This window comes from Salvia hispanica, chromosome 2, assembly GCF_023119035.1.
Source record: "Salvia hispanica cultivar TCC Black 2014 chromosome 2, UniMelb_Shisp_WGS_1.0, whole genome shotgun sequence".
NCBI lineage: Eukaryota > Viridiplantae > Streptophyta > Magnoliopsida > Lamiales > Lamiaceae > Salvia > Salvia hispanica.
Window position 1 is genome coordinate 1,087,601 of NC_062966.1, and position 19,068 is coordinate 1,106,668.

The following is a 19,068-nucleotide window of genomic DNA, read 5'->3' on the forward strand; positions in this document are numbered from 1 at the left end:
TAATAATTAAATTAAATTTATTAAATCAAAATAAAAAGAATATAATAGTAATAAATTATATTATAAAATTATTTGTTGATTAGTTTTGCTAGTACATAATATCTGAATTAACGTTTTGTATCTATAAGTATAAACTTACTTTTCATAAATTTATTCAAATTATCCTTTTATTCTAAACACTAATTGATTTAGTTTTATTTTTTACTTGGATCTCTCACGTACATTGTATTTTATTTCATTTCTTTCGACTACTTTAATTTTTGTAATTTGAAATATAATTTGAAGCTTGTAATTTCAAATATTTTCTATATATTATAACACATGAAGAAATATGCAAAGTAGGGTCATTACATGGTCATTTAATATTATTATCCAAAATTACATGAATGAAGACATAATTATATATTTTGAATATATTAACTAATATACTTGAAGTGTCACGCGCCTAAATGTTGATAGCCACAACCTTCTATCGTCGAACTAGCTCTTATGTATCATTTGATGCACTATAATATATAACAGATTATTAATCATAAATTCATTTTATAATATGGGTCTAAAATTTGTTGTGGTTTATCATAATATTTAAATATATCAATTTATATAGCAGTCATATAATTAAAGGATATGTTGGGTTCCACATGTTATCATCATACCATCTCTATTATGATATTATTACGCACTATGAAAATAATTATAAAAATAATATTAAAATAATATAGTAAATGAAATATTGAAAATATTGTGATTTATCATATAGTAATACTAATAATTTTTCATGATCTTATCAATTTATGGAGCAAGCGCTATACATTTGAATGTTGTATTACTATTATATGTGTTGAGTCCAACAATGTCTCATCATTGAATGACCCATATTATAATGTTAATAACTTTAGATAGAATAATCAACCAATATGTATAATATTATTTTCAAAATTAAAAGTTAGAATTATTGATAAAATATCAATGGTTTCAAAAATAATATGAGAGAATTTCCTAACAAAAAAGTGTTTTCCTAATTTATACTTTGTAAAAATAAAAGTAATTTATTTATCTTTATATCATTGTGATAGTTTAAATAAAATGAATAAAAAATTATTCCATTATTATTCTATTAAAATACTATGGATGGTTATTCTCTCTAAAATTTTATCTTTTAATAAGGGTCTTGGTACATATTGTACAACAATACAAATGAAAAATGAAAAATTATAAATAAGGTCAAATTAGTCACAAAAATATATAATTAATGATGCTATCTAATCAAAATAAATTAATATTATCCTTTTTAAAATTTGAAGGGCATTTTGTGTATACAATTTTTGCAAATTTATCTTTACTCAAAATAAAAATAATAATATTAATTTTTAACGGGTTACCCGACCCGACCCGCATCCAACCCGCATCCGACCCGATTTTTTCGTGTTCTTAGTGGGTCGATGTTACGATCTCCATATCTTAGGTTTCCCCAATTAATTAGTATATTTTGATTCACCATATCTTCCATATCTTTTTAGTTAGTTATCTTTTGATTCATAGTATCTTCCATATATTTGTTTCTTAGTCTAGTAGTATTCTCCTATTATAAATAGGAGAGATTATATCATTCTATCGTCAATCAATTAATGAAGAAATATTTTGCCCATATCATTCGTGCAATACACTTGAAAACCTAACTGCTGCCGACGGAGGAGATTTCCGCGCCAGCCATTGAATTTTCCCCGCCGACCTTGACATCAGAGGCGCCGGATTTGTGTGTTGAGAGTGACGTTGTCAGGAATTCTTCGTGAATCGAAGGGTGCTCGTAACAAACTGGTGCTTTCATTGAGAGTCAACCCCCATCTTTTTCACCCCATATCTCACCAATCAATTAAAAAAAAAGGAGATACCTTCTTCGCCAAATAAAAATACCACCGATCACCTCCCACCGCCGAGCTTCACCGCTGCCATTCAACTTCATCATGTCACGCAACTACAACAAAATGAGACGCTATGAACAATTGCTCGATCAATTGGATGCCGCTACTTCAAGGTTGGAATCACGTTTCGACGAAATCGAGTGACGTGTGACAAAATTGCAGGTATTAAAATCAACACATGGACAGCAGCGCTATGCAGGCTTCGAAGTGGGAGTTAATAATGCCGCCTGGTCACCACCACCACTTCCCAGGCGTCGTCGGACCAGCTGGGACCCACCACTATATACGCAGCCGCTCTACTCGTCTTTTCCCAGGGGTAACTCGTCCAACTACGAGACTGATTCCTATCAACAAGCTACTCGTCTTCGCCCCTGCCACGAACAGCCGCCCGGCTGGCCGCCACCGCAACGCTCACCCCCAAGTTGCTGGCTCGTCCAGCGGAGTCGGCACGCCTATGAGAAGCAGCAGCAGACACACGCAGCCCCAAGACGCCAACCCACGTGCTTGGATCCGCCTGAAAGGCCCATTCAGCAAGGATTTTCGGCTTACAACCCTCAACCCCCGACCGGTGGGCCTCTGCGACAACAACCATCATCGTTGCACCACCCCACCCGCTGGGACATGCCGGGACAGAAGGGATACCAGTCACATGAACAACCAGCGCGTATGGAGCCCCCTGACTGTATTTTCCGACCCCTGCCGCAGCCACCACAACTGCATTGCTCTCGGAATGCACTACATGAGGAAAGATGCCTTAGTGAAGTCATTACTCATTCACAATCGTCGAAGTACGCTTCGAATACGAATGAAATGGGGGAACAAGAGGAAGAAATGTTTGATTCACCGAGTTTGGATCCTCATATGGAATATTCATTTGATAATGCCAAAGATTTCAATTATTCTCCTAACAATGAGATGGTGGTGGAGCGTAGTGACAATCTGGGAAGTTCGTTTTTAATGGACTCTAGATTAGAAACAGAGGTGGACGAAGTAGATGATCATGGTACATCTAATTTAGATGTGGCTGGTGTATCGAATCCATCGATTGCCTTGCTTCACGGAGTAGAGGAGGATAGAGATGCGAGCCCTGAAGACCACCAAGTTTCATCCTCAGAGGATATATATCTTTCGTGCAGCTCTGATGAGATTAACGCCATAACAACAATGCCGCTGTTGCCTTCTTACATATCGAAGGGGATTTCAGGTTTTTTCTTCAAGAAAATGCGTGTGATGAGGAGGGTGTATACTTGAGAATTGGCAATCCTTTGGTGCAAGAATATATAGGGAAAAATTTGGTGTGTGTGGCGGAAGTGTGTGGCACGATAGGAGCCTATTATTCCTTTAGACCGAAGAGCATCACAAGGGGTAGAGTGAAGGATCAAGAATTTGATTATGAGGAAAACTTGGGACTTCTCCAACTCGCTTTACACGTTCCGTATGCAGAATTGTGCAAATGGAGACGTTCACCTTTTGACGACCACATTAGTCCGTCTTGGTTAATTTTTGATGGAGGTGATGAAGGGAGAAGTTCAGTTGTTCGGTATCCGTTTGATCCGTTTGATCCAGGAGGAGACGTCTCGCCAAAGCTTCTGATTTCAACTCCAAAGCTTCTGATTTCAACTCTCTTCGTTGCTTCGTGGTTCCCACCTTGAGGACAAGGTGGATTTCAATCGTGGGGGAGTTGTTACGATCTCCATATCTTAGGTTTCCCCAATTAATTAGTATATTTTGATTCACCATATCTTTCATATCTTTTTAAGTTAGTTATCTTTTGATTCATAGTATCTTCCATATATTTGTTTCTTAGTCTAGTAGTATTCTCCTATTATAAATAGGAGAGATTATATCATTCTATCGTCAATCAATTAATGAAGAAATATTTTGCCCATATCATTCGTGCAATACACTTGAAAACCTAACTGCTGCCGACGGAGGAGATTTCCGCGCCAGCCATTGAATTTTCCCCGCCGACCTCGACATCAGAGGCACCGGATTTGTGTGTTGAGAGTGACGTTGTCAGGAATTCTTCGTGAATCGAAGGGTGCTCCTAACAGTCGACCCAATAATGACCCGCATCCAATAAGACTTGATCCAAACCCAATAATTTCGTGCGGATTCGTGTCGGATTATCGTGTCGTGTCAAAAATTGCCAGCCCTACACGACATGCATAAAGGAATACAGTAACACAGATTCAAAAGCAAATTAATAGTCCAAGCTTTCCTAGTTTCCAACAATGTGTTTTGAAACTTTAAAATAAATCTATAAATTATTGAATTATTAATTTATTATCAGTTTATAATTAATCAAAATTTCAGCATTAATGTACATTGATGACTTGGTTAGGGCATATCCAGGATTTTTGATTCGGGGGCACAGAAAATAGTTCTCAAAGTTTAAAAATCCAAACAATCCTTATTGTTCTCTTAAATACAAATGTCTTATATATACATAAATTAGACTATAATTTGGAAATAAATTAATTTTTTTGACATGAAATATTTGAGTAAATTTTTAAATATTTTTTAATAGACAGTTTTTAGAACAAAACCTTGTGGATATAAATACTTTAAGCAAAATGTCAATTATTTTTTAAAAATTATGTATATTTTTTTGAGTTGTAAATGTTTTATATAGATTTGCACATAATTGCTGCAAAATAGATAAAATAGGTTTAAAGTAAATTTTTTGATTATTTGAGAATTTGATCAAGAAGTATATAAATTTAATTTTTCAATTATTTTAACAAATAAAAAAGATAATACATCTATTCTTTCAATTGTTTGAATAAAAGTAAACAACAAAAGTAAATTCATTATTCTAATAAAAAAGAAGTAAAAGGCTACAGAACTTTTAATTCTCTGAATATAATAAAACATGAAATAAGTAAATAAATTGGATTAACAAAACTAAAACAAAAAATAACTGAAATAAGTAATACTATATGATATACGGTAGAACTTTTATATGTAAGAATAAAACTAAACAAGAAAGGTAAAGAAATCAAAATAGCGCCAGGATTCGAACTCATAACCTCAGCAATGAAAACTGGTAGAAAAACAACTGGACCACAAAGGCCATATTGCGATATAATCACAAACATAGTATTAGTATTAGTATTATAAATATAATCACAATACATAGTATTGCGATATAAGCAGGTTGTTCTAAGGTGGATACGCCCTGCTTAGGTGATACTCTCGATTATACTAAAATAGATGATTTCATACGTGCGAGCTTAATTCCTGAAAAAGAAATGAAAAGGTTTGAAAATATAAGTACCAAAATAAACTAAGTCATTCACTAAAGTTGGATGCTTACATTTCGCATACCAACACGTAACCTATTTCCTTCTCCACCAAAACTTGATTCACTTCTCCTGATTTTCTCTCTTCGGATTCCAAAACCTAGTAAGATTTTTATTTTGAGTTTATGTAAAATGCATGCCATTAATTGTGTTATGGAGATCATATAATATGCTTGAAAATGTTCATTTTTTCCGTTTAGTTTTTATTTTTCTCATTCTAAGGAGGAATTTTTCGTTTCGCATTATATGTAAAAGGTATATATTTTTGTTGCTGTTACTCATAAGTTTGTGTTATGGTTAGTGGAAATTGTTATTAATTGTGAAGAAAGAAATTTTGCCAGTTTGCTCTGTTTCTTGTTAGAGGTGTGTAAAACTTTGATGTGTTTTTAAGCTTAATTATATTGTTTAGTTTATGGCTAACTGAATTTATTCAATTGTTTTCATCCGTTCCTTTTTGTTGTAGGACTCGGAAATAATGGCTTACAGACGTAGCATCATAGCCAGATCGAAGTTGTTCTGCGAACAACACCAGCAATTTTCGCCTTCACTTTCACACATTGGTGGCACCAACCGTGAACAATTGCCTGCTAAAAGGAATCCTGAGATGCTCAGCAATTTTCTGATGTCCGGAAATAATACTGGCAATTTTCCACTCATGCGTTCTGAGGTTCCCACGGGCTATGGACTGATTTTCCATAGAAATATGTCAAAGGTACCTTTGGACATTGAGGTTCCTACTGAAGATTTGAATGGCATGATTGGTATGGTGGCTGATAAGGCTGTTGAGGCAGCTCCGATGGTGAATGAAGTGGCCACTGCAGCAGTAGGTTCAACTGGTGACAATGGAATTTTTGATATTGTGCACATTGTCACTGGTTTGGAATGGTGAGGACGTTTCTGTGAACCCTAATTCTTCAGCTTCAATTGAACCTAACGGTTTGTTTTAAAGCTCAATGTTTTACTACTAGTAACTTGTTGATTGGATTGATTGTTTTGGCAAAGTCATGTCATTGGGATTTTTATTAGGTGGGCATCAATTGTAGCGGGAACTCTTTTTGTGCGTCTCATTTTTGCTCCTCTTCTTGTACGTAGGCTGCGAGATTTATCCCAAGATCACCATGAGTAAGTTCTTGACCCAAATTCTATGCACGTTTTGGGGACTTTCCATTTAAATTGTGTCTGGATGAATAAGAACTACAAGGTTACTATGTTGTGAATGTGAAATACCCTCAACATATGTATTTTTGTGATATGACTATCTTGGTAGATTTGTTCAATAAATGTGCCAAGAAATTGATGTTTTGGATGTAGTATCTGGTGCAACTCCTTATCTCATCACTATAAACAGTGTTGTACTGTTTTGGAAGCTGTGGCCATTTCCATAACCAAAGAAACAGTAAGGAGAAAGAATAGAAAATTGAACATATGAACTTTTCTTCCTTTTTTCCACTTGAAGATCTGTGTCCTTAGCTTTGATTTTTGGAGATGCATTAATCGGTGTAACTGAATATCATCTTGCAGCTCAAAGTTAGGGCTTTGGGTATTATGGTTGCTCATTGATTTGCGTATGATCTCTAGCGTAAGATCACATTCCCTTTAGTTATACAAAATTTCTTATTCTCCCTCTGTATTCTGTGGTTTTACATCAGCTTTCTAATCTGTTTGACAGCTACATCCATTTACTCTACTGCATAAAGGAGTCTATTAATCACTTTCCTTTCAGATTGTGGAATTGGTGGAGAATGTACCCTCGTTGAAAACAGGTGGAATACTATGGTTTACGGATTTAACAACTCCTAATCGGGTGGAACTTCCAATCCTCTGTGCATTGACATTTTGGGCTAGTATGAAAGTAAGCTAACTTTTCCCATCATATCCTTGTTGAGGTTTTCATTTGGAATATGTTCCTTTGAGATCTCACCCTCTAACTCACTTTAAAGCTTTGTCACTGAATTCCTCTTCAGTTGGATCCAGAACGATTTATTCAAGACGAGAAACCAGACGAGGATAATTCTTCCAAATATGTCGCCATAACATACTTTATCACTGCCGCTGCAGGATTCCCCCCGGTTTGTTGTTCATCACCTTCATTATGTGTTTGCAGTGATAATTTTATCCTCTTTAATATGTTCTAGCTCGCAAATTATTAGTACAATGTTTTTAGACACGAAGAGTTCATTTGATCAGAAATTGGCACCATACATCCAAAAACTGTTCTCACATCTCTATTCCAGACCTTATCATTCAATTAGATTATGCATCTTTGTGCAGGCCTTTTATCTCTCTTGGATCACCACCCACCTCTTTCAGATGGCATATGGAACTGGTGAGTTCTCTTTTTTTGTTCTTTTTAATTTGAATCTTTTATATGCATTTTGATCTCTTTATAATGCTGCTTTTTCAGTGGTGATCCACCCTCGAGTTCAGAAATTGTTGGGGATTTCATTGACGACACCACATTCAGCTGGAAAATAGACATCTTGAAATTAGAGTGACAAAATATTACTCCTAGTATTTTGAAAAAGTTGTTTTTCCTCTTCTAACAATATGACCTAGTGGTTTTAACAATGTGTAACCCTACAATGGTGATGTACATTCACAAACTAACTATGATTTCGAAGCTTTCCCCGATTCTCTTTTATGTTTCATCGATTTTGTTTTAATTGTCGGTGTGTAGTTCATCTCTCACACGGACACATACAAATACGATATAATATGAAATTACATATGAGTTGCATGTTATCCTTGTATGATACTAATGTGTGTGAAAAATATGTTTTTATATCACATGATTTGGAGGATTTCTTAGAGATATTTTTTGTTTCCATTTTTGTTTTTGTGTTTTTTACTATAAATTCTCTATTCAAATACTAAAAATATACTGTATCTTAAATTAAGAAGCGAAGTATGTGTTGGTGATATGAGACATGTAAATATTGTGAATATCCAATTTTAAGTAACTACTTAGTTCTTTTTGTTGGAGATGTGAGACAAAAAGAGCATGAATCAATGAACATCAAAACAAAATTAAAGTTATGAAGTGGCGTGGAGGGGGCTTGAGCCCCACACAAGCGATATTTGTTTTTTTTTTTTTTTTTGATAAAATCTTCAATATCACCCTTGTCTTCTAAAATATCACTTTGTCAAAAAAACAATAACTGGTTATGAGTTGCTAGCTACAAGATCAACGCCTCAAGGCAATGGTAGAAGGATGGATGAACAAATTGCGACAGTAACAGTAAAATTATGAGCAAACGCCTAAAGCTCATACGATGATGATAGGTATGGATTCCTTAAGTGAACGTGCATCGTTATATCGACTGCAAAACGGTACGAAACAATCGTGGTCACTAGACAAGGAGTTGCATCAAGATACTATATCCAAAACATCAATTTATTGGCATAATAATCTAGAAAGTATATTATAGTAAAATACATATGTTGAGGACATTCATATCCACAACATAGAAATCGGGTAGAGAACTTACCGTTTGGCATCGTGGGAAAAAAATTGAAGACGATGTACTTGAATTCACAGCTACAATTGATGCCCACCTAACAAAAATCCCAATGAGATGACTTTACCAATCACAATCAATCGAATAAACAATTTACTATAACATATGAGCTTTAAAATAAGAAGTTAGGTTCATGTAAAGCAGATGATTTTGTCTTAGAGAAACATCATCACCATTCTAAACCAGTGCAAGAGTGCATAAACCAATTATGTTCATATTACTGACTGAACCTGCTGCTGCATTGGCCAGTTCATTCATCACTGGAGCTGCCTCAACAGCCTTATCAGCCACCACACCGATCACTCCATTCAAATTTTTAGTAGGACCCTCAACGTGGAAAGGCACCTTTGACATATTTCTACGGGCTATAGGCTGATTAGGAAATGTATCTCGACTTATGCATTCTGATTTTCCATAGAAATATGTCAAAGGTTCCTTTGGACATTGAAGTTCCTACTGAAGATTTGAATGACATGATTGGTATGGTGGCTGATTTGGAATGGTGAGGACGTTTCTATGAACCCAAATTGAAATGCGGAAATGTAAAATACTAAAATTAAAGAACATCTAAGAATTTTGATAGATGGCTTGATTTTTTTCTTCAATAATATAAACCCTTATATAGGTATTACAAAACTTGTGCTCCAAGTATTCTTGGGCACCAAGTTAATGCATCTTTGTGCAGGCTTTTTATCTTTCTTGGATCACCACCCACCTCTTTCTTTCAGATGGCATATGGAACTGGTGAATTCTCTTTTTGTCCTTTTTAATTTGAATCTTTCACTTGCATTTTGATCTGTTTATAATGCTGCTTTTTCAGTGGTGATCCACCCTCGAGTTCAGAAATTGTTGGGGATTTCATTGACGACACCACATTCAGCTAGAAAATAGACATCTTGGAATTAGAGTCACTAAAAATATTACTCCTACTATTTTGAAAAAAGTTGTTTTTTCTCTTCAAACAATATGAGCAAGTGGTTTAAACAGTGTGTAAACTATGATTTTGAAGCGTGAACTGCTTTCCCCGATTCCCTTTTATGTTTCATCGATTTTGTTTTAATTGTTGGTGTTTAGTTCATCTCTCACACTGACACATACAAATACGATATAATATGAAGTAACATATGAGTTGGATGTTATCCTTGTATGATAATAATGTGTGTGAAAATATGTTTTTATATCACATGATTTAGACCATTTCTACTATAGATATTTTTGTGGGTTTAATTCATCACTCTACGTTATGCAAAATAATAAATTAAATGTTGCTATATGTTATAAAGCAAGGCATACATTAAAAAGAGCATGAATCAAGGAACATCAAAACAAAATAAAAGTTATGAAGTGATGTGGAGGGGGCTTGAGCCCCACACAACCGATATTTGTTTTTTTTTTTAAGGAATCTTCAAATTAAGTTGAATTTTAGCTAAAAATGCTTCATCAATAAATAAAAATTGCCTGAAAATAAATTCTTATAGAAATTCTACAATTTTTTTGTTGGTTTAAGATAAAACTTAGTTTGGAGTGTTGGATCATACTTCATATACTAGTATTTTTTTCACTTCATATTTTCAATATTCACGTGAATATATTTCAAGAAGGGTTAATTCCTAGTCCTACACACAGGACAAGAGCCGTTGAGCTTAAGCCACTCGTCTACACATTCTGCATGGAAATAGTGGTTGCATTCCGGAATACTCTTTATAGAGTCTCCTTTGGTTGGTAATCAGACAAGCAAATCGGACAACAAACATCGCTCGCTTTGGGAAGCCTACGGCTCTCTCCTAGGACCATCGTTGGGTACGACTGTATGGTGGGCCCGTCCCGGCCGCTCGCCGACCTTATCACCGGCCTTTGGTCGGAGATTGTCATCGGGAGTTCAGACTCGAGGCGGTACCGGAGGTTGGAAGGCTGAATCAAGCCGCACGCATAGCATGTGATCCCCATAATACATAGCAGTCCTGGTATTCCAAGTCCAAGTATGATTCCATATTTCTTACTTGTTGAAAGAGCTGACCAAACATACCATAGTTATAACTTTAGTTTTAGTTGTGAACCAACCACTCTCTCTATAATAATAATAATCTACTATTATTTTTTTATGGTTAAATGAACATAAATTTAAAAATAAATTTAAAAAAGAGAGACAGAGTGGGGATCATACTTTAGGGAGTACTACAAATTAGGCATATCTCCGCAACATTAGATTATTGGAAAGGGTCAACAAATACGATATAATATGAAATTACATATGAGATGCATGTTATCCTTGTATGATAATAATGTGTGTGAAAAATATGTTTTTATATCACATGATTTTGAGCATTTCTTAGAGATATTTTTGGTTTCCAATTTTTTTTTTTTTTTGAATTTTTTACCATAAATTCTCTATTCAAATACTAAAAATATACTGTATCTTAAATTAAGAAGCGAAGTATGTTTGGTGATATGAGACATGTAAATATTGTGAATATCCAATTTTAAGTAACTACTTAGTTCTTTTTGTTGTAGTCTTGGAGATGTGAGACAAAAAAAGGATGAACCAATGAACATCAAAGCAAAATTAAAGTTATGAAGTGGCGTGGAAGGGGCTTGAGCCCCACACAAGCGATATTTGTTTTTCTTTTTTTTTTTTTAATAAAATCTTCAATATCACCCTTGTCTTCTAAAATATCACTCTGTCAAAAAAACAATAACTGGTTATGAGTTGCTAGCTACAAGATCAACGCCTCAAGGCAATGGTAGAAGGATGGATGAACAAATTGCGACAGTAACAGTAAAATTATGAGCAAACGCCTAAAGCTCATACGATGATGATAGGTATGGATTCCTTAACTGAACGTGCTTCGTTGTATCGACTGCAAAACGGTACGAAACAATTGTGGTCACGAGACAAGTAGTTGCATCAAGATACTATATCCAAAACATCAATTTATTGGCATAATAATCTAGAAATATTATAGTAATATACATATGTTGAGGATATTCATATTCACAACATAGAAATCGGGTAGAGAACTTACCGTTTGGCATCGTGGGAAAAATATTGAAGACGATGTACTTGAAGTCACCGCTACAATTGATGCCCACCTAACAAAAATCCCAATGAGATTGACTTTACCAATCACAATCAACAATTTACTATAACATTGAGCTTTAAAATAAGAAGTTAGGTTCATGTAAAGCAGATGATTTTGTCTTAGAGAAACATCCTCACCATTCTAAACCAGTGCAAGAGTGCATATATCCAATTATGTTCATATTACTGACTGAACCTGCTGCTGCATTGGCCAGTTCATTCATCACTGGAGCTGCCTCAACAGCCTTATCAGCCACCACACCGATCACTCCATTCAAATTTTTAGTAGGACCCTCAACGTGGAAAGGCACCTTTGACATATTTCTACGGGCTATAGGCTGATTAGGAAATGTATCTCGACTTATGCATTCTGATTTTCCATAGAAATATGTCAAAGGTTCCTTTGGACATTGAAGTTCCTACTGAAGATTTGAATGACATGATTGGTATGGTGGCTGATTTGGAATGGTGAGGACGTTTCTATGAACCCAAATTGAAATGCGGAAATGTAAATACTAAAATTAAAGAACATCGAAGAATTTTGATAGATGGGCTTGATTTTTTTCTTCAATAATATAACACCCTTATATAGGTATTACAAAACTTGTGCTCCAAGTATTCTTGGGCACCAAGTTAATGCATCTTTGTGCAGGCTTTTTATCTTTGTAGGCACAGCAGTTTGGCACCAAGACCAAGAGCAATTATAAGAGAGAAATACTAGTACAAATCAACCTTCTACATTACAGTTATACTGATAAATATGTAAAAATAATACAGTACATAAGGATTTCTATGTTAATAATCATGTTTGACCACACCACAGAAATAAAACAGCCTCACTTGATAAATTGAATGCTGAAGGTTTGTTTGAGATGTTATCAAATTGCAATTCAGCAGAAGGTTTCTAAAGCCGTCCATTCATAGAATTTTACAGCTTATTACATAATTATGCAATATTTGAAGGGCCTTCATGCAACTGACACAAATTGAGTGGTGAAATTGTAATTTATACGAGTTTGATAGTCAGAGTGCAATTTAGTAACATTTGCAGTGCACTAGAGGTGATTATGATATTGAGGATAAGGATTAAGGTAGACTATACATTTAATAGAAATAATTTATTAACTTCATAAAAGTTGAAGAGCTAAATGATATGCTAAACTCAAATCAAAATAGGACCTTGCATCGATCAAAATTCCCAATTGCAGTCAAAATTGCATGAAAAGCTATCTCTAACCCCAGTCACTAACCCGTCGCCGGCGACATTGCAACTCCGGCTATCGTAGTCTGAATCGGAGCCACGGCCATACTCCTCTCGATTCTGTCAACAAAACCCCTCAATCAATTTCTCGATCCAGCGTCGATTTGATACCAGAATTCGAATCAAACACTGCAGAACCCTAGCTCCGCCGCGCCACCTTTCCACTTCAATTCCGCCTCCGCCGGCCTTCTGATGGGCAATTTGACACCACGAGCTCAGACCACGAGCTCCGGCGGTTCAATCCCCTCAGTCAATTCAGCGATCCCGCGCCGATTGCCGGAATCGCAAAGCAAATCTTTCCCTTCACTCAATCGCACTCGCTTATGCATACATGCAACCTAGCACTCGAACTTAGCTACTACACATCAATTACTATTACTACCAAATAATTGCATGATTAAATAATTTAAATGGAACGAGAAGAGCGCTTACCTTAATTATAAATCATTTGCAGAAAATGGAAACTAAGCCTGAACTATCTATAAATAAGAAAATAAACGTAGGTACAAAATATAGTACCGGCAGCCGGCAGCATACAAATAAAACAAGAAATATTTAAATCAATCCAAAATGAGACAAAACTACATTCTCAATTTTATAGTTAATAAAATAGAATATTACTTTCTCTGTCAAATAAAAAATAGAAAGATAAAATATTATTATATTATTAATAAAGAAAGATGCTCATTCTATTATAGAGACATGCTTGTACGAATCAAGCATACCAAACCTAGACGCAACCAAATCTAAGACCAGTTTGACTTATGTTTGGAAATGCTATTATGAATTTGGCGTATTCAAATCAGCAACATATAATGAAACCATTGGTTGGAATTATATTATGTAACGATTTTTAAGTGGTAAGTTCTGTACAATAGTGGAATTATATTGGTTGGAATTATATTATGTAACGATTTTTAAGTGGTAAGTTCTGTACACTAATACTATTGGTTGGAATTATATTAATGTTTGTTTTGTGAAAGTCAAGGTTATCAGCCTTATTCTAATTACCCAAGTCTTTTGGTTTTGAATTACAGAGACGTTTCAGTAATTTATGAATGTGGAGAAAATTTTCTATTGAAATACCATACTAATAACGAATTAGGAGGTAGTGGGATTGAATTGTACAAACTAATAGGGAGTTATATGTGGTTAATTATGTCCTTAATAATAATCCTTCTTCTAATTTAAATTTATCTTAAAATTTTCTTTTACTTAAACAATCTTGTTATCTAAAAATATTATTTAAATCTAGATGTTATGCATAGTTATGTACTAGTAGATATGGAATCATATAGAATTCTCTAGATATCAATATTATGTAAGAGTAATAAAATATCTAAATGTGTAGAATAAAAAATAATACAGTAGAAAATTTTAGAAAATAGGAAGAATGCCTATATATATATATAAGTGGGTTGTATTACTTTGGACAATTTGAGAAGTAGAAAAGTTAGACTTTGCTTGTCTAAATTAAACCATCTAAATCATTTCACACACTCAGAATTCATTATAAATACACTAGGCAAGAAACAAAGAAAAACTTAAGAATACTACAAATTACAATTTATTTTCATTGAATACCCTAATTTTAATTTTGAAAGAGAACTGATTGAAACCAATAATTAAGTAAATGGAAAACACTTTTGCTTCATAAATAACCGCTCAATCTCAATTTCTATGAAAAAAAAGAAACTAATTGTTCAATCTTCACTCTTATCATCATTGGACCCATTGATTAACGTAGTGTATAGCCACTGATCCAAAGTGACACTAATATCCTCCACTAGCCCACCAGATGTAGCCTCGTCGAAATATTTAATCTCCAAGGTATTCCACTTGTCTACATCGGAGAATTCCTTATGACGCCTATAATCTCTCTCCACCAATGCAAGCAACTCAAACTCTTTAGATTTCCGAGAATATTAATGATGATTTTGTAGAAAGATCTGCACTTATCTTGCTCTTAACGAATTTTGTAACTCCGCTCTCGATGTTGCGGCTATTTTATCAAAGCATCACTAGGCTTGTATACCATTTTAAATTTCTAATTCATGAAATACTATAGCTTACGTATCTATATATCTATATATAAGTAACGAAGTCATAGCAAGTTTCCTTATCCAGTAGCAAGTTTCCTTGTTTAAATTTTCTTTCCTTTTTCAAAGCTAGAGTAGCCGTTTTTATTTCCTTTTCTGAATATTGAGTTTGAATATAAGTTAATTACATTATATTCCCATCCCACCGCACTTCTCTTTCCATTTAATTATGCAAAATTATGGCAGTAATGGTAATTCATGTGTAGTAGCTAAGTTGAGTGCGAGTGTAGACGACGACACCACAGGTAGGGTTTATAGGTGGTGGCGCCACCGTCATACATGGCTTTTCCTTGATGCTGATGTTCCGTGTGTGACCGTAGGTTGCATGTACGTAGAAGCGAGTGTTTAGTAGTGTTTGAGCGCACCAGAATTCCGGCAGGGTATGGCGAGGGTTCCCGCCAGCTCCGTCGCGGGATTTCCGAAGGTGTCATGTCATCAATTGAGGTGACCAAATAGTTAGGACGAGTGCGATTGATTGAAGGGTGAGATTTGTATTTGCAATTCCGGCAATCGACACGAGATCGCTGAATTGATTGAGGGGATTCGACCGCCGGAGCACGGGGTCTAAGCTAGTGGTGTCAAATTGTTCATCAGATGGCTGGCGGAGGAAGAATTGAAGTGGAATTCTGGTATCAAATCGATGCTGGATCGAGAAATTGATTGAGGGATTTTGTTGACGGAAGGGAGAGGAGTATGGTCGTTGCTCCGATTCGGACTACGATAGACGAAGCACTCACCCCACCAAGTAGCTTTCTATGGTTTTGAGCTTATTCGAGTCTTCTACACTGGATGGCAAGCTGATGCTTTCTTGTTCTTCTTGCATAAGTGAATGTGTTATACAAAGCTATGTGGTTATACATGTACATCTTGTTATGCATGATTTATTTGACATGATAGTTAAAGTGTTAAACATAACAAAACTTATGACAAATGTTTATTTTTGGTACAAGGCTTGCTAATGAAACCTTGCTTGGGATTGCAACAAAAATCCCTTTCTAGTAATTACTCCACTTTAGAACCATGCACCAACAGACGACTTTATAGGATTACAATTCACTTTGGCATTCCTCTGTAGACAAATGTAGGATACTTTTGTTTATGTCGAGATTGATGTGACACTGTCTTGCTTTTACTATCTTCCCTTTTGTATGTGATACTTTTGTATTTTTTTTCTCAAATTCTTAGGATTATACTAAACAGATCACATGGCCTTGTGTTTATTTTATTTTACTGCAGGTACCGTACTACAATGAAAACTCGTTCAAGCATGTATAAATCATTTATTAAACATTTTCATATAACCATGTTATAAAGGTATCTATGTACCGATTACAACAGATTGGGGAACGTCGAATACATTGTGTCTCGAGATGAAAAGGGCATGCTGCATGCTTTCCACAATGTGTGCCGCCATCATGCATCTATACTTGTTGCATAAGCAGGGAAAACATATTGTTTTGCATGTCCATATCATGTGAGTTTCCCGGGGTACAAAGGTTAATTGTGACTTAAAAGGAATTGGCCAAGGATCTGTTTAGGATATCTACATATACTTCATATGCAGTATGCTCTAATAAATAACATAACCGATTATTTTCATTTCCTTAGTTCTCATTCTTTTATCTTCTAGGGTTGGATGGAGCGCTTCTAAAGCCAACAAATATAACTGAAATCGAGACCTTCAAGGCCGATGTAATATGCAACATGAACCTCTTTTTTTATTCACTTCATTCCATAATCTTGTTTTTTGTTATGACCTGATTCGGAGGGTGTACGCAGTGAATGGCTAGGCGATGCAGCAGAGCAACTGAGTGCCAATGGAGTTGATATGTCATTGAAATATGTTTGCCGATGTACATACACGCTTGACTGCAATTGTAAGGTATGGTAGCACATTCTATATAGATTTATCCGAGTTATGTCAAGATCTATATTTATCCTGTGTAATTTTGTTACCACGTAAGAAAAACAATATTGTGTCATTTCTTCTACAGGTTTTCTGCGACAACTATTTAGATGGTGGTTATCACGTGCCATATGCACATAAAGGTCTTGCATCTGGTCTCCAGCTTGACTCATATTCTACCAAAGTACGTCAAATCAACAAAACCATTTCATGTAATCTATGAATTTCTCTTTTATATGTTCACCTATATCATGAATTTGGATTTTAAGGCCATTGATCTTCTCAATATCGCTCTAAAATTTCAAATCTTGCCCTTCCTTGAAATCCTTTTAACAAACAAAATAATCATATCGTCAGGATCAAGTTTAATTTACCTTTTACGCTATTCATTTGTGCCTCTATCATTCATTCATGGACGCTCTCCTCTATCATCAAGATGTATGAAAAAGTCAGCGCCCAAAGTTGTGTCGGCATTACCAAGGACTCGCAAGAAGAAAATGAAAGATTGGGGAAAAAGCTTTTTATGCATTTGTTTATCCAAACTTCATGATTAATAGGTTAACTATTTCATTATTTTTTGTTGGAATTGATTGGTAAATGCATGTGATCATTGTCAATAATCTTTTGTGTGTTAGTTAAATTAATCATTAGTCTCGTCTAAAACTCAGGTATGGGGCTTGGATGTACACTAATCTCGTACTACCATTGAGGCCTCGGAAATGCCAAGTGATTTTCGACTACTTCTTAGATGCTTCTCTTGCGGTATGTAGTACTTGTTATATTTAAACTGGATCAACCATGCATTAGATTGAACAAACTATTACTATTAGATTAAGATCTTGTTATTTAGCAGCATATGTAAGCTTCTATACTATTATACTATGGTATTTAGGGTGATAACGCTTTCGTCGAAGAGAGCTTACGAGACACAGTGAAAGAGTGCAGGTACGCTGCTTTTTTAGCAACAACTCATATTAGAATGTTGGATTCTATTTTTTCATCTTCGTTTTATTTCTTTCATTTTTGTTGAGAGAAAGGGTTGATAAAAAGTGACGATGATGATGATGATGACGATGATGCAGGACGAAGACATAACACTATGCAGCGGTGTCCAACAAGGGCTGGAGTCTCCGGCATACGCCACGGGGTGATATAGTCCATCTACTGAGATGGCTATGCACCACTTCCATTGTCTACTGCATCAAAATCTCTCCATACATAATAATAGTTATTACGTGTAGAAATATTGATGATAGTATTATACCTCTATTGATATCATGTGTACCATGCAGTTTATCTAGAAACCTAGTTTGCCAATTTTCTCCATCGCATCATTGTTTTGCTCAACGAATCAGAATTCGGAATATTTTTTGCTGCACTCGTTCACCCTAATCAACACTCACAAAGGCATCTTTAACAATGGTGCGGGCATGTTCGTACTCGCCTCTATAAAGTACCCAATGCATCGCCATCAAGAACTTTACCATCTTTTCATCATCCCATAATATCATTGGATTTAAATCCCATTGTGCACGTCGAGAGTTAAGATTCATATTATTTGAAACCCTATCTTGCAGTTAACGTAGAGATAATTCAAGTATCTTAGACGTGACGTAATTTTGAACCCCGGACTCTAATTAGAAGGAAGTTGCTAGATCAAACGGATATCGTAATGCCTTCCGAATTAACTTAATGAGATTACTGACGTCGTTTCTCCGTGCCGATTGTGCAAATTTATGCTCTTCCATTTTGAACAACCGCCCCTTCGCGGACTTTGCATTTTTGCTGATAACAATTCCTTCATTTAGATTCCCATGATAGTGAAGTGATTTGACACCTTCATTGATTGAACCGAAAATACTTTTAAAATCTGCCTCGATATGATCAAACCATTTTTTGAGATTTTTCAAATAGTACAAAATACAATCTTCCCACTTATCATCATTGGACCCCGTGATTAAGTGTATTTAATCTGTAT

At 35.1% G+C, this 19,068-nt stretch overlaps 1 long non-coding RNA gene and 1 pseudogene across 5 annotated transcripts; one reads left to right on the forward strand and one right to left on the reverse strand.

Moving 5' to 3' along the window:
- Window positions 1-11,257: 11,257 nt before the first annotated feature.
- LOC125204913 lies at window positions 11,258-13,644 on the reverse strand. 5 transcript variants are annotated; one of them, XR_007173662.1, is made up of 4 exons: window positions 13,518-13,632; window positions 13,075-13,443; window positions 11,769-11,835; window positions 11,258-11,603 (listed from the first exon to the last, which is right to left on the reverse strand). It is a non-coding gene; the product is annotated as an uncharacterized LOC125204913 (long non-coding RNA). The 5 variants fall into 5 exon arrangements; XR_007173665.1 differs by having other exon boundaries at window positions 13,075-13,423; window positions 13,518-13,583; XR_007173664.1 differs by having other exon boundaries at window positions 11,259-11,603; window positions 13,075-13,440; window positions 13,518-13,644.
- Window positions 13,645-15,566: 1,922 nt separating this feature from the next.
- LOC125205107 lies at window positions 15,567-18,331 on the forward strand (annotated as a pseudogene).
- The last annotated feature ends 737 nt before the right edge of the window (window positions 18,332-19,068 follow it).